Source organism: Arvicola amphibius, chromosome 1 (genome assembly GCF_903992535.2).
Source record: "Arvicola amphibius chromosome 1, mArvAmp1.2, whole genome shotgun sequence".
Lineage (NCBI taxonomy): Eukaryota > Metazoa > Chordata > Mammalia > Rodentia > Cricetidae > Arvicola > Arvicola amphibius.
Genome location: NC_052047.1, coordinates 45,457,196 through 45,483,815, shown reverse-complemented (window position 1 = coordinate 45,483,815; position 26,620 = coordinate 45,457,196).

Genomic DNA, 26,620 nt, shown 5'->3' with positions numbered 1-26,620 from the left:
CGTGATAAAATTCCATAAGAACTCACCAAAAAAAGGGAAATACATAGGGGGCCTGCACTGGGCAGGTCCTCTGCATAACCAAAGTAGTTTCCAGTTCAGTGCCTTTTTTTTTGTTGTTGTTGTTTTGTTTTTTTTTTTTGTTTGTTTGTTTTTCGAGACAGAGTTTCTCTGTGGCTTTGGAGCCTGTCCTGGAACTAGCTCTTGTAGACCAGGCTGGTCTCGAACTCACAGAGATCCGCCTGGCAGGAAATGGCTACTTCTTGTCACGTAGTAGTACCCCAAACAATCTATGGTGTCCTATATGTATTAAATATTTAAATATTATCAACATAATGTTTTCATTTGAGCAAAGCCATTTCTTAAACTTAGAAACATCTTCACACATATACTTCTGATGATATTTAATTTATAAATAAAACACCATAAGAAATTGATACTCAAGATGAATAATAAAATAAAACTATTTGAAAATACCCTATTATGAAAATTGTTTACTTCTAATAAACTTATTTCTAAAAAAAATCAATTTAATTTTGTTATTATACAGTTTACTACTGGCAAGTAAAACCAAGGAAAGTAAAATCACAAATAATGGCATAACCATGGCATTGTAAGTAGGCTGCTTCTTAGTTCCCAGATGCTCAGTCATGAAAAAATCACACAGAAACTGCATTTATTAAATCACTGCTTGGTCCATTAGCTCTAGCTTCTTATTGGCTAACTCTTAGATATTAATTTAAACCATTTCCATTAATCTGTGTATCACCATGTGGCAGTTGCTTACTGGGTCATGTTCCGGCATCTGTCTCAGTGGGGCTATATGGCTTCTCCTGACACTGCCTCCTTTCTTCCAGCATTCAGTTTAGTTTTTTTTTTTTTCTGCCTAGCTAACTTCTGTCCTGCTATAGGTCCAAAGCAGTCCTTTATTAACCAGCAGTATTCACAGCATACAGAGAGGAATCGCACATCAACTCTCTTTTTCTGTTTCAAATAAAAAAGGGAAGTTTTATCTTTAACATAGTAAAATTACATATAACAAAACAGTTATCAAGCTGATGGAGAAGTGTCTATGTGTTACTTTTTTTGGTTTATTAATAAAGAAACTGTCTTGGCGCTTTAAGAGGACAGAAAATTAGGTAGGCAGAGTAGACAGAACAGAATTGTGGGACAAAGAAAGCCAAGTCGGGGAGAAGCTTCAGGCAGTCGCCATAGTGAGTCACCATGCCTCTCCTCTCCGAGATGGACACAGGTTAGGATCTCTCCTGGTAAGCGATCCACCTCGTGGTGCTATATAAATTACTAAATATGGGTTAAAACAAGATATGAAAATCAACCAATAAGAAGCTACAGATAACGGGCCAGGGGCCAGGCAGTATTTAAAAGAATACAGTTTCTGTGTAATTATTTTGGGCAAAGCTAGCCGGGTGGCAGGACACAGCCCGCCGTTACTTCTACATCAAGCAAGAATTACAGTTACATATTTATTTTTACTTTTCTTTTGTCATAAGTAAGGAAAACTATAACTATAACAATTTATATTCAACTCCATCAAAGACTCCCAAAATAGATGAGTGATATAGCTAGAATTACAGCCGTGGCTTTGACTGTTGGATCCATCCCATTCCTTAGCTTTCTGAGACTCTAGCCTCATGGTGGAGGTACTGGCCAGAGCCATGTTTATTGCCACAACTCTATGACATTTCAAGATCTGTACCACCATCAAGAAGCATGATGTAGGCTATTTATAAACACCATTGAAATGTTTTGTGGCAAGGCCTCTTAAAAGAGCTGCAAGATTTCACAGCTAAAGCTGAATCAGGAAGCCTCTTTTAAATGAGAGCACTTGCCTCTAGCAAACAGAGCCCACCTGTGAAAATGCTGCTACCAAGAAGCCATGCTTAATGCTGTTATTTTGTGTCCAGAATTATTTCCCAAGATCTCTCAGATTTTCTGTGGATGCAGTTGTGCACACGATGGATACCATTTTGTTGTCTGAAGTTTTGTCCTGCCTGGTCCTGCAACTGTTAAGTCCCAAAGAATTACACAGAAGTCTACATTAGTTATAAACTGATTGGCCCATTAGCTCAGTCTTTTCATTAACTAATTCTTATAATTTACATTAGCCCATAATTTTTGGCTGTGTTGGTCATATGGCTTGGTACCTTTTTCAGTGAGGTAGTCATATTTTGCCTGCTCTGTGGCTGGGTGACGACTGCAGACTGACTCCTGTTGCCAAGATCCTCCTGTTCTCCTTGCTCCACCTCTACTTCCTGCCTGGCTGCCCCATCTATATTTCCTGTCTGACTACTGGTCAGTCAGCATTTTATCAAAAGTAATACAAGTGACAGGATAAAATACAATTGTCCCACAGACTATGGGATTGTTGCACAAAGAATTCAGGATAGGTGAGAGGCAACATTGATTTATTGACCAGATAAATGGCTTTTCAACCATTAGTTGTCACTTATAAGCATTGTTCAAATCCTACATATCTCAAAGCAGCATATGTGTTTAGTTGTGATACCTTATAGTCCATTGATTATCTCTTTATTCAGTTTACTTTCTATTACTCACATGTTTGAATTTACATGCATTCTACTGCCACTGTGTTATCCCTGGGAAACATGACATTTCACTCAGACAAGTTCAGTGACTTCACAGCTTCATTTCACTCCAAAGACTTCTAAAGATGTTTCCAGAGATTCCTGTTCTCTGCCATTCAATAAAATGCTTATCTAGATATTTCTGTGGAGAGAATTTGGAGATAGATTTAGGGCTACTAATACAATGACCTTAAAATGGAGATTACATTCTAGATTACATAAAGGAGTACACTGTTATAGCAAGGATCATTAAGAGTAAGATGGGAATGATTGGAGAGATATGCTAAAGAGATGAGGCAGAAAATTGAGTGTAAGAAATCTGATAAGATTGAATTCACTTTGAAGGGAACCAAGCGTCACAAGATATGGTCAGGAATTTTAAATTTGAGAAAAATCCTTAGTCGTGCATACAGAAAGAGGTACCCCAGCCTTATCAATTCTGCCACAAATATACTAAAACTGAAATTAGATTTTTGTTTTGTCTGAAAAGTTGGACATGACTTTTATTTCTTCTGAACTTGTGAACACTTAAGTTATCGGTCATCTCAGCCACATGTCAATGGACTTCTCCCTTGAGTCGGTTCGGTAGAACATTGTCCTCCTTCAAGGTGTCCTATTTGTGCTAATTTGCTAAGACAGAAGTCTCTCATCTCTCTTCATTGGGAGTCCTTACATGAAGTCTATTGTCTCAGAGATTAGCACAAGGTTTCCTTGAGAATATCTAAAAACCCACTCTTCTTTAAATCAGAACTGTTTATTCTTACCCTTCAAATCAAATCCCCGGGTACTTCCTTTGGGTGTATATCTTCTTTATCCAAAATGGAGTCATTTAGTTTAGAATTATCTAGAACTTTTCTTTCAGATGTTTCGTATTAGGGTTTACTCAGTCTTCAAAAACTGAGGTACTCTGCTATGTTTAATATATATTTATCTGTTGAAATTTATACTTGTTCTGTACTAGAATTTTATCATTAACTAGTATTGATTAAATTATTCAATTCCTCTAGACTGAATACTTATTGACATATCTTATTTTTCAATGGTACCGTGATTGAAACACTCATGATATTTTGCTTCAGGTTATTTTTGTAAGTAAAGAAACAAGGAAGAGGAGTTACCATATATTGTTTTGGTAAAAGATATTTAAAATGAACCGGGCAGTGGTGGCACACGCCTTTAATCTCAGCATTGGGAGGCAGAGGTAGGTGGATCTCTGTGACTTTGAGGCCAGCCTGGGCTACAAAAGCTAGTTCCAGAACAGGCTCAAAAGCTACAGAGAAACCCTGTCTTGAAAAACCAAAAAAAAAAAAAAAGAAAAAGAAAAAAAAAAAGATATTTAAAGTGATACATGAAGCATTGTAAAGTCTTTATTCTTAGAAATACTTATAGACTGTGATAACCAGTCTGTTGATAGGCTATTGACAGAATAGCAAAGAGAAAATAGTCCAGTTAAAGTTGAATTTATTAATTTAAAATAAGGAAAGTAATTGTTAGTAGACCGGCCCAACACACACACACACACACACACACACACACACACACACACACGATTTATTTAATTTCTATTTATGTATATGTGTTTGTATGTATATATTTCTGTGTATATATACATATTGCATGTTTCAAAGTGCTCACTTGTATAAAGTTTAAGTTATCCTAGAGCCAGAGTTACAGGAAAATATTAGTCATCCCTCTTAGGTACCAGAAGCCTAACTCAGAACCTCTAGAAGAGCAACAACACTCTGAACCACCAAGCTATCTCTCTAGTCTGGAAAAGTATACATATATTATTAACTAGAGAAAGAGAAATTGAGTTATAAAGTCAAAAATTTCTTTGTGGGAAGGAAACGTGTCCATATATAAGAGTAATAAATGCAGTAAGCACAGAGGCAAATGCTTGACTAAATAAGTAAATACCACAATCTTGTTTGCTCTTGAAATTAAAGATTTGGATAAAATTAACTTATGGTGTAAAATTTTATGAATCAACAGACATTGCACAGTTTCTCTAATGTCCTGTATAAATAAGATATGATAATATGATACAAAATTGAGCTGTTTTCCAGCATGCTTTTTTCTTTAAAATATAAAAATTGACTTTCTAAAAATTTTGTATTATTCCCTGTAGACAGATGTTTCTATAGCCACTCAGTAATTATAATTATTACAAAGGCTTGTATTAATTATAAACTTTGGCCTGTTGTCCAGGCTTATTACTAAATAGCACTTACGACTTAAATTCATCCATAATTCTTATATGTTTAGCCATGTAGCTTGGTGCCTTTTCTCAGGAAGGCATTCTCCTTTTGCTTCTTCTTTGTCTGTCTGATGACTGACTCTCTGCCTTTCCTATTACCAGAATTCTCATAGTCTGGTTCTCCTATCTATACTTCCTTCTTGACTACTGGCCAATCAGCATTTTATTAAACCAATATGAATGACAGACCTTTACTGTGTACAAGAGCATTATCCCACAGCAATTTCCTAATTTTAAAATTAATGACAACACTAAATAGTTGAGCAACATTTAAATAAGGTGACCTGTAAAAATTGAATACTAATTTTTCAATTTGGTCTTTCAAAGTAAGTAATATTAATAAATAAAAACTGACTGTCATTTCCATTCTATCACAATTTAAAACCAAAGTGTATAGTTGTGGTTAGGAAAAATTGTATACTTTTTAAATATAACACTTACTCTAATTAATTTTGACTTTTAAGAAAATACATGAGATTATTTCTGTATGTATTCAAAATGTAAATCCTCAATTGCTATTATAAAATGATTAGTTAATTTAAGAAACTACATTGAACCTTTTACTTGCAAAAACATGTAAAATAGTTAATCTTCCAATAATTAAAATGTATATAAATATAAGTTCTCAAATGTAACCCTGCTTTGCGGGTCAGCTATTCAGGCTCCTCTGAAGGGGCGCTACCTGAAAGACATGGGCTGAAGAGAGGAAGGAGACCAAGCAAGATTCTATTTGTCAAGGTCTCGTTTATTAGAGTGAAGGTTACAGCTTATATGGCCCTTGAAAGAGGAACTTGACATGGGATGGAGGTAGGGGTAGGAAGGAACTTTGCCGGACTAGTGAAGCTCATCAGTCAGCACCCCTGGTGTAAGCCAAAACGTGTGATTCCATTAACATTTTTCAAGATAGTTGGAATAAGGGGCAGATTCCATTAACAGATAGTTCTCAAGATAGTTGGGATGTGGGGCGGGTTCTCCACAAGCATCCTTAGGGCAATAACCTCTGCTATACTTTAGGACAATGGTCCCTGACACTCAAATATATAGGAAATACTGCCTGAATATTATCATGAATTCTAGACAACATTTTTTAAACTATGTTATAGTATTGCTCGATATTAAAATGTCAATAATATATTTAAAAAGAACAAATTGGCATAGACTCTTTGAGGTCATTTTATTCTTTTATTATAACATGAACAAGGTATAAGTAAGGTCCCATTGGAATCAAGTTAGATTTCGGCTTCAAAGTAAGTAAACTTTTAACAGTCTAAATTCTTTGCTTTATGAGCATTTCTAATAGTTGATAATTTGGAGCCTTTTCCACAGCATTTACTTTTAGCAGAGTGCTCTAAGAGGCTTGCTGCTTGGATATAGGAGAATAGCAAAAAACAATTATTATTCGGGAATTGACAAGATGAGATGACATCTCCTGATTCTTTATTTCTTCAAAAATTATTTTATTTATTTGACAAGTATATCAATTAAATGTAAGTACTGTTAGAGGTTAATGGATTTATACTGTTATAAATGATTTGTATGATGTCTATTTATATGAGCTTGTCTTCTGGTCTGGAAGCATAATAAAAAATGTAATCTGCAAAAGATAAAATAAGTATGGTGTATTAAGTTTTAAAGTTTAAATTATTGACTTTTGATTTCTGATATATTAAATTAACAATAAATGATCGATTCTGTCATAGCAATGATTCTCAAGATATGTGTCATGTATTGAATTGTGGTCTCCCAAAAGGTGGCTGAGATATTACTCTTGTGACCTTCTTTATAAAAGGGGTCTTTATAGAAAAAATTCAAGAAGAGTTCTTTGTAGAAATATAATAACCTGTGCTAAAGCCAGTGATTTGCCCTTACAATTGAAGATTACTGACAAGGAGACACTGAGAGAAAACCATGAGAAGACAGTAATTTGGAGTAACATTGTCAGAAGGCCACAAATCTATGGACCTAACTAAAATTGTACTAGCTAGAAGGACTCACCTAGAACTTTAAATGTAGCCTAATCCTTCTGATATCTTCACATCTTCTCCCAGCTTTCAGATTTAAAAAGTTTCGGTTTTTCCACCACAAAACAATATAGCATTTTCAGAAATGTGTGATGTTGTGAATGAATTTGAATATATGCTACACTTTCTTGGGATATCATTCTATTGAGGTGAAATCACAAATGAGCTATACTCTGTGCACAGACTATGTCACCCAATGTAACTTAGTGTATGAACTTTGTTTTTAATTAGCACTAGGAACTATATTGTCTGTTTGTCACAGTTCTATTTGAAGCAGATCTATCCATATATCTATAGGAAGATCCTGTGATTCTCATCTAAAAATAATAATAATTTTTCAAAATTCTCTTCTGTATTGATGTTGACATATATTAAATATCTATAAGAAAAATAATGTAAGAACATTACCAGGACCAGTGCTAAACAGATGGCCTCACTTTATCTCTCACAATGTGTTAGGCTAGAGGAGCCTCTTTTAGAATAAAGTTTCTAGCATTCTGGCTCTTAATATCTTTCCATTCCTTCCTTCAAGATGTTTGCTGAGCTGTAGATGTAGGTGCTCTATTAGATAGATCCTCTTCTTCTGGGATTCCCCAAATTCCATTGATCTCTTCATTGTGTCCAGTTGTGGCTTTCTGTAATGCTCTCCATTTTTTGTGAAGAGGTGCTTCTTAAAGAGGAGTGGTAGGTAAACTTACCTGTGTATGTATAGGGGTAAGAGTTAGAGGACAATAAGGAATAATTATTGTCTAGCAATGTTGTGGTAGTGGATTCTTTAATACAGTCTATATTCTTAGTAGTTCTAGGAAGCCTCCTACAATTACAAGACCACTCATGATTTTCCTCCTGTTGAGTAAGTCTAAAATCCAATTAGATAGCTGTTGATTCCCACTGAAATGTGAGTGCCACTTATTGCACTTTCATTGATATCTTGTTGTGCTAGTCATTGTCATGGTTCAAAGTTGTTGCCACTGGGTAGCACTGTTTAATTACTTCCTTCCCTCGGCAACTTGCAGAGAATATTTCTTAACCATAACAGCCTGAAAGAAGAATAAAGGATTTCAGTTCAAATCCAGATAGAGTAATCTGAGTCCTGTGTTCTACATGTGCAGGGCCTACAACAATAAAGAAACACTAGGAACCACTGAGAGGAAACAAAGGACTACCTTAATAATCTGTATTGTCTGGGAAATAACATGGATGATCAAAAGGCACGTATCATTACTGACAGTGGAACATTTCCTAGTGTATAAGGAGTGGTGGGCTGCATCCCCACCCAGCTCCCACATGGCTAGCTTTACACCTGTAATAATTATATGGAAACTGTATTCATTTAAACACTGCCTGGCCCATTAGTTTCAGCCTCTTATTGGTTAATTCTCATATCTTGCTTAACCCATATTAAGTAATCTGTGTAGCACCACGAAGTGGTGTCTTACCAAGAAGGATCTTATCTTGCGTCCATCTCGGAGAGGAGAGCTATGGTGTCTGCCTGAGGTATCTGCCTGATTCTGCTTTCTTTCTCCCAGAATTCTGTTCTGTCTATTCCACCTACCTAATTTTCTGTCCTATTAAAGGGCCAAGGAAATTTATTTATTAACCAATGAAAGTAACACATAGACAGATGACACTCCTCTATCATCCTAGTCTATGTTTTTTTGTGGAAAGCATTGTCAGCCCATGTGGCATAGTTTCCTTCCTTCTTTTCTGTCTCTCTCTGTCTCTTGGTCATGCATACACACACACACGCATGCACATGCACATGCACACACACACAAGTTATAGAAAATCTAAAGCTATAAATACTTTAGAATACAGAGAAAAATGCAAAATTCTCTGGTAAAAACTTCAGGTTTTATTTATTCATTAATTCAGTATATGGAAGTTTAAACTAAGGATGCATTTAATGACATAGTAGGAACCAGGAGAAAAGAAAGATCTACTAGGTTACTCAATTTTCCCACTGTCAAGTTTTTGTATTTAAGTTTCCGAATCAATCATGCTCTTCAGTTCTCCCTTTGGAACAGTCTTATAGTCTGGTCCTCAAGCTATGTCAAATTTTTATTTCTTTTTACAAGAAACCTCACCAATGGCACTCAGGGAATGTAATAATTCTAGAGCAGATCTGCATGAAGTATGTCAGACATTCAGGTTTGTTCCATATTTCTCATAGACTTAGAACCTGAGGGACCTAATAGAATGAACATTCCTTTGAAAGGCCTCTGAGTGTTAAGACAGAAAAAAATGATCTCCAGGGAAAAGGCTTCCAACTGTTTGTTCAATACTAAGTGCTTGCCTTGAGATCATATAGACATGAGTAACATTATAGGAAAAGAGAGGGTTGTATTTCTGAATTTAGAAATATATGCTACATAATAGAATGAACTGTAAATTTTTAAATTGGGGCTTATCTTTCCTAATATAGAACTAGGAAATATTCTTTGTTCATGCTTATATCTTTCCCTTACTTTCTCAATTTGATTCTCCTTTAAGAAATGATTTTTTCATGTAAGAATTTTTTAATACAATCTTTTTTCATTTTCCATAGCTATTACTGTTCCCACTCCTTCTACTCCTCTTGCCCCACCTACTCCCCCACTCCACCCCACCATCTAGTTCTCAGAAAGGATAAGGCTTCTCATGGGGAGTCAACAGAGTCTGACACATCACTTTGAAACAGATCCAAGGTCTTCCTCACTCTATCTAGGATAAGCAAGGTATCCCTCCATAGAGAATGTGCTCCAAGACACCAATTCAAACTCTAGGGATAAATCCTTGTCCCACTGTAAGTGACTCCACAGACTACCCAAGCCATATCCTGCCAAAAAAAAGCACAGAACAAATAAAATAACTGTAATTTTAAAAAGTATTAATCATTAGAATTTTAACTCCAGGTCTAAACAGACCACAGAGTACTTACTAGCCCTTCTTTCTAACTTTTATCCCTAAAAGTTATCAGCAATGTTTGAAAATCTATTCCTACATAAAGTAATTCAAGAGACATAAGATATGAACTCATTTAAAATTCTTTATATCTCTTCTCTGTGGAGATGCTTCAGAGGGCTGAGATTATTATTAGAAAGAAATTCCACTAAAATATTATGTTTTTATGTTTTCAATGAGTAACTGTAAAATGGTAATTGGGTAATTGTTCTTCTAAAAATATCAAGGTAGGCCTCCCCGTGAAACTTAAAAATTTGGAATGATGACAATGTGGTCAAATTGATTGGGTTAGAAATATAATCATCTGGTACAGAAGTAATTGCCAAAAGTTAACAAATTGAAAGTGCCTCGTGGAGAACAGATAGCTGCAGGCTACAAAAACTGGCTCCTGCATCTTCCCCTGCATACAAATAATTATTTCAAGAAATAAATGAAGTCTTATTTATTGGCAGTGGGACATGGAGCCTTGGTGATCACCGCTGGAAAAAAAAACTATAAAATTAATTTGCAGGAAGTAAAACTGAATTAAATCCAGCAGAGCTATCTTTTGAATTTCTGTCAGAGTTTAGGCAAGTTATTATCGCCTTAGGCTCCATGAACACTACAGTCAGTGCCTGGGCAACTTCTGCAATAAGCTTCCAGTTGAATATTTCATTTTTAGGATGTGTTGATATATAACATGTGATGAGAGCCATTATTTGTGGTGGGAAATGATGAGCCCATTGGTTGTTAGTAAAGGACTCTGAAAAAATATATTTATGCCATATGTTTTAGTCAGAAAACTCTTCAATGGGAACTTTGAGTTAATTGCTGCTATTTATTTATTTATTTTGAAGATTTTTAGAGAAAAATTAAAGAAGAAAAACCACGCTTACTAAAAGAAAATTCACTATGACTTCATAAACATAAAGAGTTCAATGTAACATGGAAAGATTCCCTAGCCTAAAGAAATGGAAGTGCTTTCTTTTATACTTCAATATTTTGCTTTATAATTTTATAACACTTCAAATATACTTATATGTATACATATATTTAAAATATAAAATTTTAAGTATAAAAATTTTAAATATAAATATATATTTATTTAAAAATTTAAAATATATTTATAAATATATATATATTAGTAGTATGTATAACACACATATATAAAATATTTTCAAATATGTGTGTGTGTGTGTGTGTGTGTGTGTGTGTGTGTTTCAAATATTGTTGTCTGGAGTTCCTTAGGGAGTGACAAGATTTTATTACCCCTTCTTTAATTCATATATTATTGGGCCCTCTCTTCTGCAGGTATGGGTAGGTAACCACTGCTGCTATGAGTTCTTGATCACAGCAATCAGGCCATGTGCAGAAGACTTGTCCCATCTAACAGTTTGTACATTACTTTCTCTTCCTCCTTGGTCTTTGAGTCTTACAGTGCTGAACTCCTGATAGTCACTTATTCTGGACCTTGACCAGTTGAGAGTCTCTTCATTCATTGATCCCCACATGGAAAGAGCCCTAACCCACATTAGTATTTAGGAAGCAGGTTGGCAACAGTATATTTAACTAAACATCTGTTATTATTGCCTCTTTTAGGCCTATTATCTCCCTTTCTGATTTATGTTGAGGTTGAAGATGTGATCACTCAGCTGCCTGAATGAGTCAGCTGCTGCCAGGCCTCCATGCCATATGGACTCAGCTGGAGCAGTAAGCCCAATGAATTTTGCTTTTGTTAAGTTGCTCTTGGTCAGAGTTTCCGATCACAGTAACAGAAAAGTAGTAATGCACTTCTCCTCTACCTCTGCTTTCCCCATTTCTTTTGCCCCCATCTTCAGTTAAATGTTTTTACTACCACTATTTAACTTTTAATCTCATATTCAGTGTGTTTTATCTTCCTCCCACATTAGTGTCTTCTTATCTTCTTTTGTTCCTTTTCTAGATTTGTTTTCTAGACTTTCTACACAGCTTTTAGAAGCGAGCAGAAGACTTCCTGTTTGAAAATAAGAACCTTCATAACTGTGATGGTTAATACTGTAAACTTGACAAGACCTAGACTCACCTGTGATACCAGTCTCAGGATATAGGATTGCCTAGATTAGGTTACGCTGTAGGCATGTCTATAAAGGATATTCATGATTTGGTTAAATAAAGTGGTAAGATGTACTATAGATGTTAAGAGCATCTTCTAGCATTGGTCCAAGTATAAGGAAATTATATGGGACTGCAATTTCAAAGTGGAACTCACTGCCATTGACATGTTGGCCACATCATTAAGGCACAACCAATCCATCTTCCTGTCTGCCCCATAGTAACTTTTGAGAAAGAAATACAGTCAGAAATGAAAAAAATAACTCACAGAAAAAAATGCACCTAGTTAATCAACTAGCAGTGGCCATCCTGTCTCTTTGAAACAGTGTGTTTTTATTTTAACAAATTTAAAACAACAACAACAAAAATGCCAGACTCTGATAGTCAAAAGCAGAATCACTGCAGATTTTAGTCTTGAGAGTAAGGATACAAAAGTGGTCGGAGAGTCTTTGCCTGTCAGAGGCACATGGCCAAGTAACCTGCTACCAAAGGCTCCTGTTCCTCTTGACTGAGTTGCTCACTGTTCTATTCACCATGTGCAAGTTTTCTTACATTTTAAATTTAATTGCTTGTCTGTGAGTGAAAATGTTTACATGAATGTAGGTATCAACAGGGACCAGAAGAAAGCATGGGATCGTATTGATAGAGTTGGGATATAACGCACTTTTGAGCTGCCCAACATGAGTCCTGAGAACTCAAGTAGGTTTTCTGGATGAACCCAGACAATTGTAACTACTGAGCCATCTCTTCAGCTTCTTCAATAGGTTTCTTAATAATTAACCAAAGTATAATTTTGTTAATAATTAACAAATGCAATGATGCAATGGTTGTAGTGAAACTAAAACAGCATATGATGAAAGGAAGAAATATATACATTTTGAGACTTTTTCTTATCATCTTGTACACACACACACACACACACACACACACACTTTGGACAGTGTTGGACAGTGGTGCTAACCCAAGGAATATTTCTATATTTCTACTAAATCCTAATTCAATGAAATTCAGCTAGTTTTCCTGTGAACTCTGTGGAAGCACATATCCTCTACTTTTGTCAAGAGATGTATGTTCTAACCCCTTTTCACCCATGGCCATGGATACAGTCATGTACTCTATATAAAAATCATAGAAACAACTCCCCTTTATTTAATGCCTCTCTTGCCTTAAACTGTTCCAATAACTTTGTACTTTGGTTAATTAATCAGATCACATAATATTATCAATATATCCCAGGAAGTGAATGAGAGAAAAATAAAAATTCAACACCTTAGGAGACCCAGAGAATGGCTGAACTGGAGCCTGATTCAAGTGTCCTCCTCCTCAGCATAACGTTTCAGATACAGTGCTGCACATCGCTTGTGTTTCTGTGCTTTACTAAATTGTTTAATTACTTATTTTTCTCATTGCTGACACAAAACATGTTGACAGACACAACTAAAGAAGGCACATTTATGTGGTCCCAATTAATTCAGTGCATAGGTTCCTCCCCCTGTGAATTTGTGCAGAAAAATGTGGCAGCAATGACATGCTGTGGAGGTTATACTCACAGTAGACAGGAAACTGAATCTGAAGATTTTACCAGAGACCGTGAGTGATAGCTCAAGTAAGTCCCCAATGATCTAGTAACTTTAGATAGTCCCCGTGTCTTGGTTTCAAAAACAAGTACTCAACACATAAGCCTCCAGAGCATATTTAATATCCAAACTGTATCAGAGAAGTTCATTAACATCTCTGTATTAAGGTGAGAAATAATGTATGATCAAATCTTTCCAGTGCCTAAAATGTCTAGTATCTCAACTTTTGCTCAGTACACAACTCTTTAGAATGTTCAAAAAGAGCTAACTTGAAATTTTCAGCTTTCACTGAGCTGCTTTGATATAATCTCAGTATGGACGAAATCTCTTTGTGTATCAGTCCCTTAGCTAGCAATTGCACGTGAATAAAAACTAAATAAGAGGGAAAAATTGAAGTGTAGGTTCTTATAATCATAGTGAATAAATTATTGAAACCTGTAAACTAAGGAGGCTAAAATACCTGTATGAGAAAGAAAGTGACATAGAGACTTGATGACTATCAGCTAATATTAAGAGACAGTGTACCTTTAGAGAAGGTATTATTGACAGTTGCAATTCATACAAAGCATATGCCCCATAGTGTATGTATGTATAAGAGATAACTAATTGTTTATTTTCTGTCAGCAACTAACAAAATATGATCCTGTATATTCAATTTAGCCCTTCTGAGTTTATGTATTTCTCAGGAAGTTTAAAACCCATTGCATATTACACAGACAGTATGGAGATTTTTCATCCTAAAAAATAAATTGTATCTCAATGGTCGAGGAGCAGAATATTGACAGCCACAAACAAATCTATATGCTATCTGAAGAAAAGTAAACACTAGGCCTCTAGGTATAATGATGAGCCATGGGCTCCAGAAGAACAAGTGTGATGTGAACAGGAAGAGACGGGAAAATGTGACAAGCAGGATGACTTTAGGCTTCCTGGTTGATAAGGAAACCCACACTTGCCAATATGCTACAAGGGGTGATTTTCGTTCCAACATTTAGCATAACTGTGGCTGAATTGAATGATGCCATATAAACCAAATACCAGAAACTTATCCACCGAAAGGTATTCATTTCCCTATCTCTAATTCCTAAGTGGTTTAACTCCCATAAGATATTTTTAATGCTGAAACGAAGTAATAAAGTCAGTACTAGAAGGCAATTAAGAACTGATAATATGAGATATGTCTGCCACAGCTGAGATATCAGGTAATTTTTATATTTAAATATGTAGATACAGGTTTTGCTTACTTGTCAGTGGATAATGAGATGCCCTGCTTTCAAGTCCATGGTTGTATTTCAAATAATATGCACACCAACTTTTTTAACATTGTACTGCCTTTGTAATGTTAATTATATGCCTGTGGAAGCATGTAGGTTAGAGTTGTGGAATAAAAAGCATAAGCATTAAGAAATTTTACTATAATTAAATTTACAAACAAAATACATTTTAAGTATGTAAATGAGTAAAGAACACAAATATATTGTCATGTTCATATCTGTAAAAGTTACCCATGAATATGCAGAAAGTAATAATTTATCAATGCTAATAAATGTCTGATAGCTTTGTGGATTCACATTCTCTAATGTCAAAATTAATTCTTTAAATACCTGCTTCATAACTCTTCCCAAAGTTGTATGGTTTTGTTCTTTTAATTTAGTGTGGTTATTGGTAATGGTGGGTGGTGGTTATGGTGGTGATGATGTTGGTAGTATGTGAGTGTGAGTGTATGTGTGTGTTCATGTGTGTGTGTGCATGTGTGTGTGTGTGTGTGTGTGTGTGTGTGTGTGTGTGTGATGAATGCTATTCCCCACACTAAAAGTTAATACCCTTGTTATTTTCACACACCAACACAGGTGAGAAGAAGGATCCCCTCAATGGCCCTTTTCTCTTATCTCTATTAAGCATAGGGTTTATTCTCTCTTCTTGTGATGGCTATTCTTGGTTGTCAAAATGTCTTTATCTGGAGTGAACTATAATCCAGAGACAGAGGGCACCCTTGTGATTTGGATCTTGAGGCAGGAAGGCATATCACTTTAATCCATACCTAGATGCAGGAAGATACAAATTTAATCTGGGCCACACCTTTTGCTGGAAGCCTATATAAGGAAAACTAAAGAAGGAAGGGTTCTTCTCCTGCTTTCCCTCATCTTGTCAGCAATCCATTCCTTCATTGGCATTAGAGCCTACTTTCTTTGGGGTTCTAGCATGGACACAAAACCAGCTGAGGCATTCAGCATTGTGAGGCCAAGACTTTACTAGATTCTTGTGCTTTCCATTCACAACAAGTCATTGTTGGACAGCAACCTGTAACTCATTCTAATAAATTCAAATGAGTATATATGTGGGGAAGATTCATTCCATAAGCTCTGTGACCATAGAGAACACTGACTAATACACTCCAATTTTTTTCTATGAATATCTGCAATGCAGAAATATGAACCCTAAATGTTATATGTGAATGTCATTTGTGTGTTCCCATTTTAAGGCACTGAACCTCAGATTTTCTTCTTTGCAAATGACAACAGATGCTAGTGAGGGAAAGTGGAAGACATTCATTGCTGGTGGGAGTGCAAACTGGTACAGTCACTGTGAAAATCAGGGTGGAAGTTCCTCAAAATCTGAAAAAAATAGGGAATTGCAAATCAAAAGGCAGAGGAGGAAAAGGGCAAGAAATCAAGATGTGAGAAGGAGTTTAGCATTTTGATATGCAAAGATTTGAGAGATCCAGAAGATATACATTATGATAGATTTTTGTTTTCTGTTTTGTTTATACTAACACGAGCTACAAATTCGGAAAGCCATGAAGTGTGACTTAAATATTACACAAAATCTGTTAATAAGGTTAACTAAATTTGATGGATGAAGAATACAAGTCGATATATTTGTTGCCATGTTGGACCATTTTATAATCCATTTTTCATAAGGAGGAATAGGTTGGTTACATTGGTTATTTATTATTCTCTCATGCAATACATCTTGCAGCTTCTCCTCCTCCAATACTCTTAGCATCCTCCAGCACCTCCCTTTATGTTCTCCTCTAGAACCGTGGCTCCTTCAATTTTCTTCAGAAAAGATCGGCTCCTCTGTGATATCAACTGAACACAGCATAACAAGCTGCAACAAATCTAGGCACAAATTTCTGGCCATCCAGGCAGTGCTGGCCATGAACTCCCTCTAATGTCTTGTGCCTCAATTTAGACTATTCTCTTTATTTAATAGGATGGTTGGGATATAGGAAGGGTGGATATGGGAACAAGGAATTATATATCTTAATTAAGGGAGCCATTCTAGGGTTGGCAGAGACTTGATTCTAGAGGGTGCCAGGTGTCCAGGAAGACGCCCACCCAGCTAGTTTCTTGGGCAGCTGAGGAGAGGGTGCCAGAAATTTATTAGATTTAAAAAAATCAAATCCAAGTTCCCAGCTCCTCCATCTCCCATACTTCCACACACCATCCCACCCCTCTCCCATCTAATCCTCAGAGAGGGTAAAGCACATTGCTTTGTGGAAGGTCCAAGGCTCTCCCTACTATACCTAGGCTGAGCAAGGTATACATCCAAAGAGAATAGGTTCCCAAAACAAGCCAGTAAATGTAGTAGGGATCAATCCTGGTCCAACTGCCAGTAGCCCCTCAGTCTGCCCCAGCCATACAACTATCAACCCCATTCAGAGGAACTAGCTTGGTCCTATGCTTGTTCCTTCACAGTCTTGCTGGAGTTTGTGAGCTCCCATTAGCTCAGACAAACTGTTTCAGTGAGTGAACCCATCATGGTCTTGACCTCCTTGCTCATATTCTCATTTCTTCCACTCTTCAAATGGACTTTCTGAGCTCAGTCCAGTGCTCCAATGTGGGTCTCTGCCTGTGCCTCCATCAGTTGCTGGATAAAAGTTCTATGGTGATATTTAAGACAATCATCAGTCTGACTACAGGGCAAGTCAACTTTGGGCACCCTCTCCTCTGGCCCAGGGTACTAGGTAGGGTCATCCTTTTGGATTCCTGGAAATATCTCTAGAGCCAAGTTTCTGCTAACCCCATAATAGCTCACTTAATCATGATATTTCTCTCCTTGCTCTCATCTCTATCCTTCTTCCATCTCGACCATCCCATTCCCTCAAGTTCTCCTTTACCCTCTCCCTTTCCTCTCTCTTCTCCTACACTCCCCTCTCCCCCTACACCCATGCTCCCAACCCTGATAGTCAATTCTGTTTGTTTTCAATGTCCAGGTGGGTCTCACATATATTTTTCTTTGGGCTCACCTATTACTTAGCTTCTCTAGCATCATGAACTATAGGAGTTCTGAGTCATTCTTTCCCTAGCACAAACTTGCCATACAGGAGATGCATGGGTATGATGTTTTGTGGCGTGAGTTGGTGGAGAAGACTGGATTGTAAGTGGATATAGTTCTAGAGTGACAAGAAGCTGCCTCCTTCATAAGCCTCTTATTACTTCTGCTGTTTACTGAATAATATTTAATTAACATTTTAATGTAAATACTTTAACTATTTTTTTAATTCCTAAAGAGGTCTCTCTAGGTGTGGACTACAAAATTTCTTCCTTCATGTTTGAAGCAGTCTGAAGGACTTTCACTCCCTTCTACAGACTTTATGTTTATATTCCATTATTTCCTCGCCTTTGCCATTCTGATAAAATGATGGTGTTATACACCTGGAGTCCCCACTGCTAACAGGTTACCTAAATTTATTTGCATTTTCTATTATCCTTCTAGGTCACTGATTTTAAATAAGTTTCCACAGCAATGTTCAGGAATATCATATAATATGCACCTTTTACTGCACACATACCAATCCTTTTTCCAGGCTGATAACTTTATTTTCTATGACAATGAGTAATAAGACAAATCATGTTTTATAGCATATTTCTTTAACTATTTTAAAACTATATGGTTAAGTTTCAATGTGAGAAACTTTACGTAAAGTGTTCTATCAGAAATGTTACATTTTGCAATATACTATTTATTACAATACTATGACACATGCAAATATTAATGCGTATGATACGATAACTACTTGTAACTCAGTTTTGGAGATAAAGTAGTAATATCCTCTCCTGGTTGCCAGTTGGACATGGCAATTGTTACATAAGTATTAGATTTCATCTTTTGTTACTAAAGAGATGGTTTGGGAGTCTATCTTTCTCCTTCCAGCAACCCTTCTTCCCTGTCTCTGCCCACCTTTACCTATGGGGGTAGTATAATCAGAAATGGTTACCTAAGACCGGGATCTGTTCCTTTTCCTCCATAACAAACAACAGGATTGCTGTTTCTTTAGAGCTGGGATCTTGACTGCTCTGTATTAAAAGTGTCAATGTCACTGTTCCTTCTTCTCCCCTTGTTAGTGGGACTCTCAAAGGCTAAACACCCTCTGCCTTCTGTTTCCTTCTAGAATCCATAATGTTGTTTGTATCTGTTATACTTGTACATGAAATTAATCACATGTGTCTGTGGATCTCCTAAGTGGTGGGTATGTCTGCATTTTTAGAATTTCTAGGTCTTGGTGAACTATGATAATGTTTTCTTTAAATGGAGAATGCAATTCTAGGCTTGGGGTTTGACACATACCGTAAAACCTGCTTTAAACTCATTTCATTGACAGTCTCTCCAAAGAGCTCAGTAACCTAAGACAACTGAGTTACCCTATTCTTTATGAAGATCTCTTCCTACCATTGTTGTGCTTCTTTGAACCCACTCTTCTCAAAGCAATTCATCATGTTCTTTTCTGAAACTGCTACACTCTTTATATTGCTTCATTATGTGTTCCCTATGCAGCCACTCTAATGAACACTTAATAGCATCAAAGTGAGCACAGACTATACTCTGAACAGTCATTAAAACAATAAAAATAGCTTGTATAACTTTGGGGAAGAACTAAACATCAACTCTAACATTCAGAAAAGACCTCTTATACAAGTGAACTAATCATCTGCCTCTTAGCATATGCTAGCTGGCATCTGTTATAGTTGACTGTGTCTGGACTTGTCTTCACAGTTAAATAATTAGCACACATATAGTAGAAGTTACAGTTTATAGAGTGTGTTGTGTTTTTGATTGCAACAATGATAAATTTCAGAACAATGGTACAATATAACTGTAACATGCTGAATGAGTCGTCTACCTATCTAGAAAAGGTTGTGCATTTAAATTTTTCCTGTGTTATAAAATATGCAAAAATAAAAACGATGTCAGATAATCTAATTATTTATTTGCAAAATTTTTAGTAGGAACTCAAATACACATACTCTATAAATACTTTTTGATTGATACATTTAAGCCTATATGTGCTGGTATGTTTGTTTTCCAAGTTCTTATTGTCATTACAATGTGAGTGTCATTTTCCTCATGTCAAGTATACTTTGCAGAAATGTACTTGATGTGCTTAGGAGACAGTGTGCATATTTTCTTTGGAGCTCTTGAGGTTAAACCTCTGAAATGTGTTTTTGTGAGAAAGTATTTGAGATTTAACATCAGAAGAAGAGTGAATTTAAAAGGCACAGATATCAGATGGCTTGTGGGTAGTGTTTAAGAAGAGCATTTTGAAATATCAGCATCTAGATTTTCTACAAAGAAGATAGACGAAAACAATGCTGACACTGTCTCATTTTGTAACCTTTGAAAATTACTGTCTGGCTCTTAAATATGCAAGCTAATTTCAGAGCTTTTTTATTGGGAATGACTACTTTGGTGCAGATAGAAACATGACTGCATTCTGCAGTCATATAAATTGAATTAATAAACTCATGCATACCTTTTTCAATTCAACCAAGCATATTCAACCTGTGTACTTTTTAGATGATTACAATTTTGAAAAAGTACTCTGATTAGAAACAAATAAAATCATGCTAAATAAAAAGTGAAATTGGGCTGCAATGAGATCCTAGAGTTTTCTCCCTTATGGAAAGTTGACCATGTATCTTTATTTCCTAATACTAACTGTAGAGGTAGCACACGATGACCAGAATGGATGAGTCTGGTAGGGATAGGAAACATAAAAGGAGCATGGATGAATCAGGATTGTTAGGACTGAATGAATAGGCCTGTGAATTCACTGAAGAATAATAGCTAGTCACATGGATGTTGAAATATCCAAAGTATAAAAAAATATATACCTGTAATATCAGTGTTGGGGAAGCAGAAAAGGTATCCTTGGACCCTCCTTGTAAGCTTGCCAAAATAGTAAACTATAGAATCAGCATAAGACCTGGTCTCAAAAAATATTTGGTGATCAGACACTGAAGATATTTGACCTCAAAATCTGGCATCCCTAAGAAAATATATACATGTAAACATGTTTATGCATATAATACAGATACAGATATGCACACACACACGCACACACAAACACACACACACACACACACACACACACACACCTGAGGTAGATTGATTCCCAATTTTTTTTTGAAACTGCCATACTGATTTCCAAAGTGGTTGCACAACTTTGCATTCTCACCAGCAAGGGATGAGTGTTCCCCTTACTCTACATCCACTCCAGCATGAGCTATCATTGGTGCTTTTGATATTAGCCATTCTGACAGGTGTAAGATGGTATCTGAGAGTTGTTCTGGACTGAGCTCCCATGGTCCATTTGAAGAGTGGAAGGAGTGACAATATGAACAATGAAGTTAATACCATGAGGGATTCAACTACCAAGAGTTTGCCTGAGCTAATGTGAGCTCACCAACTCCAACTGAACTAGGAGTGAATGAGCATGGAATCAAACTAGTCCCTCTGAATGTGTTTGACAGTTGGTTCAGACTGAGGGGCCACTGACTGTGGCCCTGGGATTTGTCTCTATTGCATGTATTGACTTTTTGGGATCCATTCTCTATGGATGTATACTTTGCTCAACCTATACGTGGTGGGCAGGGTGCCTTGTCCTCTCTTAGGATTGGAAGGGGGAGGGATGGGAAGGTTTTTGGAGGGACTGGGATGATGGAAGGGAGTGGGAATTTAGATTGGTATTTTTAAAGTAATAAAATAATTAATAATAATAATAATAATAATAGCTTATTTCTTCCCTTGGATAATCCAAGTCTTGAAAAGTGTGAAGCATCCCAATGGAAAGGATCTTATTTTTATAAAGCATACTTGTGTTCTTCAGCTTTCTGATACTAGTAAGTTTTGTAGTAGTTTTGTATGAGTGTATATTACAGATTTTATAGGAAGATTCAAAAATTCTAACAAAAAATTAATTAAAAAAGAATGTCAGTCATATCTGAATGTACATATGCTTTACTTGTGTCAATGATTACCCATATAAACACAGCATTTGCAGTATATTAATCATTAAAGTATTTCCAGTGGCTAACCCATTTATTTTGTTTGGTGCTTTCACATTGAAGTTAAAATAGAATCACTGAAGTCATTAGATTCAGATCTTTTGTTTTTCAACTTGAGGACAAGATAGAAGAAATTTGGAATAAGTTTGCCTTTCTATTCAGTCAGTCATTTTTTTCTAACAGAATCTTGTGAAAATCCTGTCTGATGGTTGTTAAACATGAATTTATATTGTACCATAATGTGATACACAGGAAAAAACAGAAACTGTAACACATAATTTCTGATATCATAAAAATAGACATATTAGATATATATTAGTAAAGAAAAGCATATATGATTAAGACCTTTATTTCTGATATGCAAGGGTCATTATATCATTCTTCAGTAATTTGATTGTGAACAAATGATTCTAAAAGATGCTGATACAATATATATTGAATTATAAAATATAGCAAAATTATGTGTCATTTAGATATCAAAAATACAATTGTTACTTAGCTTTCATGGTGCTAGAAGTTGCTATACCAGCAACTTGGGGACAGAAGTCGGCAATGGATTTTCCCAGTTTCACACCTTGCATGCTACAGTACCAAATCTCAAGGAAATATACAGTGATTCAGTATTTGCATAACTATTATTGGAGTAATCAATTGCTTTCTGGTAGAATCTGAGGGAAGATGACTCTGAATTAAGCAAGTTAATCCCAGACAGGGAACCTGGCAAAGGTCAATGGGCTAAGGAGTTCATGAAAACAGAGGTGAAACTACTTCTTTTTTTTAATGGACAGGTCAAATATTCTTCTAAATATTTATGTTGATATGCGAAGAATAGTGTTCCCCTCAGCTTTAGAAAAAAAAAGCTTTTGTTTTTAGTGAGCAGTGCAAAAACTCCCACTGCTCAAAATACTGAATACACATCCTTAAAGGGGAAACCCATTTAACCCATTCCAAGATTCAGTAAGAGTCTAATGTAAGAAGGTAGAAAGAATATAATATTGTGACAATGAGAAAGAGGGCCATACAAAAGCAGTCTTATAGGCATGGGATTCCTGTAGCATTCACATACTCATAAACTCAGTGGATGTCTAGAGAGACCCTTAACAAAACTGAGCCAAATTAACATTCAGTCATAAACAGTGAAGAAATCCATTAGTCTCAACCCCACACATGAGAACCATTGTCAGTCCTGGGAAGTCAAGAAAGAGGCAATTATCATTTTCATTGATGCAGTCACTGGTACAGTGTTCATACTGTATTGGACAGCTTCACATCCATGTTCATATGAAAAGCCCTGGATAACTCAGTGGATGACCGGTTAAACATAGACAAAAGAAAGCAGACAGACATGAAATTGGGTAAAGACTTGGAGGTAGGATATGTGGTAGTCTAGGTAGTGGGGAGATAAGAGAGCTGGAGAGATGATTTTGACTAGAATATAATATAATCATGTATAAAATTTCCAAAAAAAATTAATTTAAAAGTAATGCTAATAATAAAAATGTAACTAACAGATAAAATACAGTTAAATACTAAAGAATGCATTTACGGTATTCCTAGTCTGATTAAGAAAACAATAGATGATAAAAGTCTGACATAACATGTTCGCAAAAATCCTTCCATGCTGTATAACATAGAGAGAATGGAAAATGTTATATGCATGGACTTTATGACACTAAGGCATTAAATATTAATAAGAAGCCATAGTGTCCACAGACATTTTTCCTGCAAATAGAAACTCGTGTTTTATTTATCTAATAACCTTATCTGTAACTGTTCCCATGAAGGAGGGTAAGCACTTCTTTAACTGCATTCAATCTGCCTGCGGTATAAGCAAAAGCAAATTGAAGGTGTATATCATAGATTCTTAGTCCTGGTTGGGAGCTCAGAAATAATTTAGTCTGCATAGATGAAGACCCTTAGGTCCAAAGCTATTAAATGATTTACATAAATTCACATAATTGCCTAGTGACAGAACTGGGATTACAACCATTGTCATCTTACACAAAATGAGGAGCCCTTTCTCTGCTCCCTCTGCCAATGGCAGGTAGAGAGTGAAGACTTAGCATATCAGCATGACCTTGGTGGCTTACATACTGCTTTTTAAAATATAACATGGCTATTGCAAGACGAATTGAAATAGTGATCCTGAGGTGCTGTTAAGTTGTTTTTACACCTTTAACCTTTGGGAATTCAGGAGTTTCCTAAATGATTTTCAGGAAAAGGAAACATGAAGAAACATTGGAAACTTTTCTAAGTCCTTTAGAAGGAGAGAACATCTTCAGAGACAAAGGTGAATGTTTGCCTTGCCATCATAGTCTTAGAATGAATGAGAGCATACACATATCACTTTGGTTTTGCACACTTCATTTGAAAGTAGGAAAAACATACAGATACATTCATGAGCTATGATCCTTGTCATTCTTTCTTAAGGTAAACCAAAAAGTTCACAACAGGCCTTTGAACAGCTATCCCTCTTATAGATTTTGCTTATCATCAAATACACTGAAGAAAATATGAAAGAGTCATGGTCTCCAGGTGCCATCAGAGAGGAGAAAAACTAAGTAGCTAGCAGTGTGACGCTCAAAACGTATATGTTGCTTGAGGAACTCATGGGAGCAATACTCGGGTTTTAACTCATTGGAACGAGGGCTAACTAACACATCCGCAGAAATTCTGCTTCTACCTGAGATTATTTTCTGATAATTTATTTAGAATATCCGTCATACTAAACTGTTTCTCAGTCCTCACCTTCTACTACATGCTATGATTATGTCAGGAAAAGAAAAATTCAACTAAAATCACTTTCTGTGATTAATTGTGGTTTATTTTCCTTCACACTAGAGGCAAACCTCAGTGACTCATCTCAACGGCCTTGAGAAAGTGTTTGTTAGCATTTCCTGCTTTGAACATATGAAAACAGAGGTTTAGATGGGAGGGTCTTCCTGAAATTCTGTAAGATACTTTGTTGAACATTTCAATCTGAAACAGTCAAACTTTATAATCTATTTTATTCTTTATATTTTCCATGTATCTATCTGAGAAAGAATGCTCTGATCTTACTATCAGGATTTTTACCTGGTAACAATTATACACATTCAATATAAAAGTTTGGACAATGCCGGGCAGTGGTGGCGCACGCCTTTAATCCCAGCACTCGGGAGGCAGAAGCAGGCAGATCTCTGAGTTCGAGGCCAGCCTGGTCTACAAGAGCTAGTTCCAGGACAGGCTCTAGAAACTACAGGGAAACCCTGTCTCGAAAAACCAAAAAAAAGTTTAGACAATTAAAATTTAAGTATACTTAATTACTTGTAATCATCTTAATCCTCATTACAGTTCCAGAAGACTGAAAAAATCAAGTATTTGAAAATAATAATGCATCATCCATTACTTTATCCTGAATATGTGAATCATACAATATTGGGTTTATGACAGAACCCATTGACAAGACTGAATCAGGAACATCTTGTGCTTTTACTTAATATGTGTGGATCATGATGGTTGCAAAAAATGTTGACCTGAGAGGGGAATAAAGAAGCCTTTCTAATATTATAGCATCTAAAACATTACTGGGTTTTTTTGTTCCTCCAAGATGTAGAAGGCAGAAAAGTAATATTTTTGTTAGTTATGATAAGCACCATTTACAACTTGACTAATAAAATCTTCCCAAATCATGGTGTTTTAGTGAAATATTATTTTCCTGTATGTTAATCTAATTGCCAAGAAACTATGGATATAAAAGAGAAGACACTGTCAAAAATCCCGTAATATCACAGAGAAAATGCAGGACTCGGGGTATAAGTGAAATTCGTGAATAACTCTTTCTACAGTTTTATTCTTTTATTTTCTGTTAATTGAAAATTAGGTTCACTGAATAAACTTCTATTGTTAATGGAAATATGTACTGTTGTTTCTACCCTTTAACTGAGGATGAAGTTCTGATAGGTATTTTCTGTTCATTATAATTAAACTGTCAAATTCCATACATTCACAAAATAGCAACTCTTCTGTATTAGCTTTAATATAACAATTTGACAGATGGCAATTGTAACATATTAATTATACTAACAATGATAATATTTCACTTTCCTTATTAATCTATTTTTCAAGTAGGCTTGCTAGCGTAGTTCAGGCAGACATGGAGCACATTCCTAGGAGATGCATCATAGTTTAATATCTTGAAAATTGAAAGACAGTAAATCACACTAACAATTAGACAAAATCTGTGGGGACAGAGTAAAGGCATGCTGACATCACTTAAATAGCATCTTAATTTCTTTTTCAGGACAGTAACTAAGGTGTTTTTTATAGAAAAATTGTTGGTGGAGGTTTCCGTTCTGCCAGTCCCATGATAAACACACAGAAACTATATTATTTGCAATACTGTTGGCCAATAGCTTAAGCATATTTCTGTCTAGCTCTTATATCCTAAACCAACTCTTCTCCATTAATCTGTTTATAGCCATGAGGTTGTGGTCTACAGGCAAAGTTTTGGTAGGACTCCAGCAGGTGCCTACCTGGCTCTCTCACTGACTCCATATTCAGCATATAAACCCTTTTTATTACCGAGCAAAAAGCTAAATTTGCTATTCATCACAATGTGCAGCCTGGAAACATCTCTGTTGTATGGTGGCAGAAATCCTTCTGTTTCCTGCCTGTGCACTCCTAGCAGACCCGATCCCACTGTCAGCCCAGAAGGGGGGCCGCTGAGCCATTGGCACGGTTACAGCTAATTTTCTCTGGAGCCCAATTGGGGCCACAAGCATTTGGCCTGAAGTGGGTGGCAAGCATCCGCACAAACTTTGGGAGTTCATTATGAAGGCAGAGACTGCTTGTTCATTTCCCAGCCATAAGAGCTGAA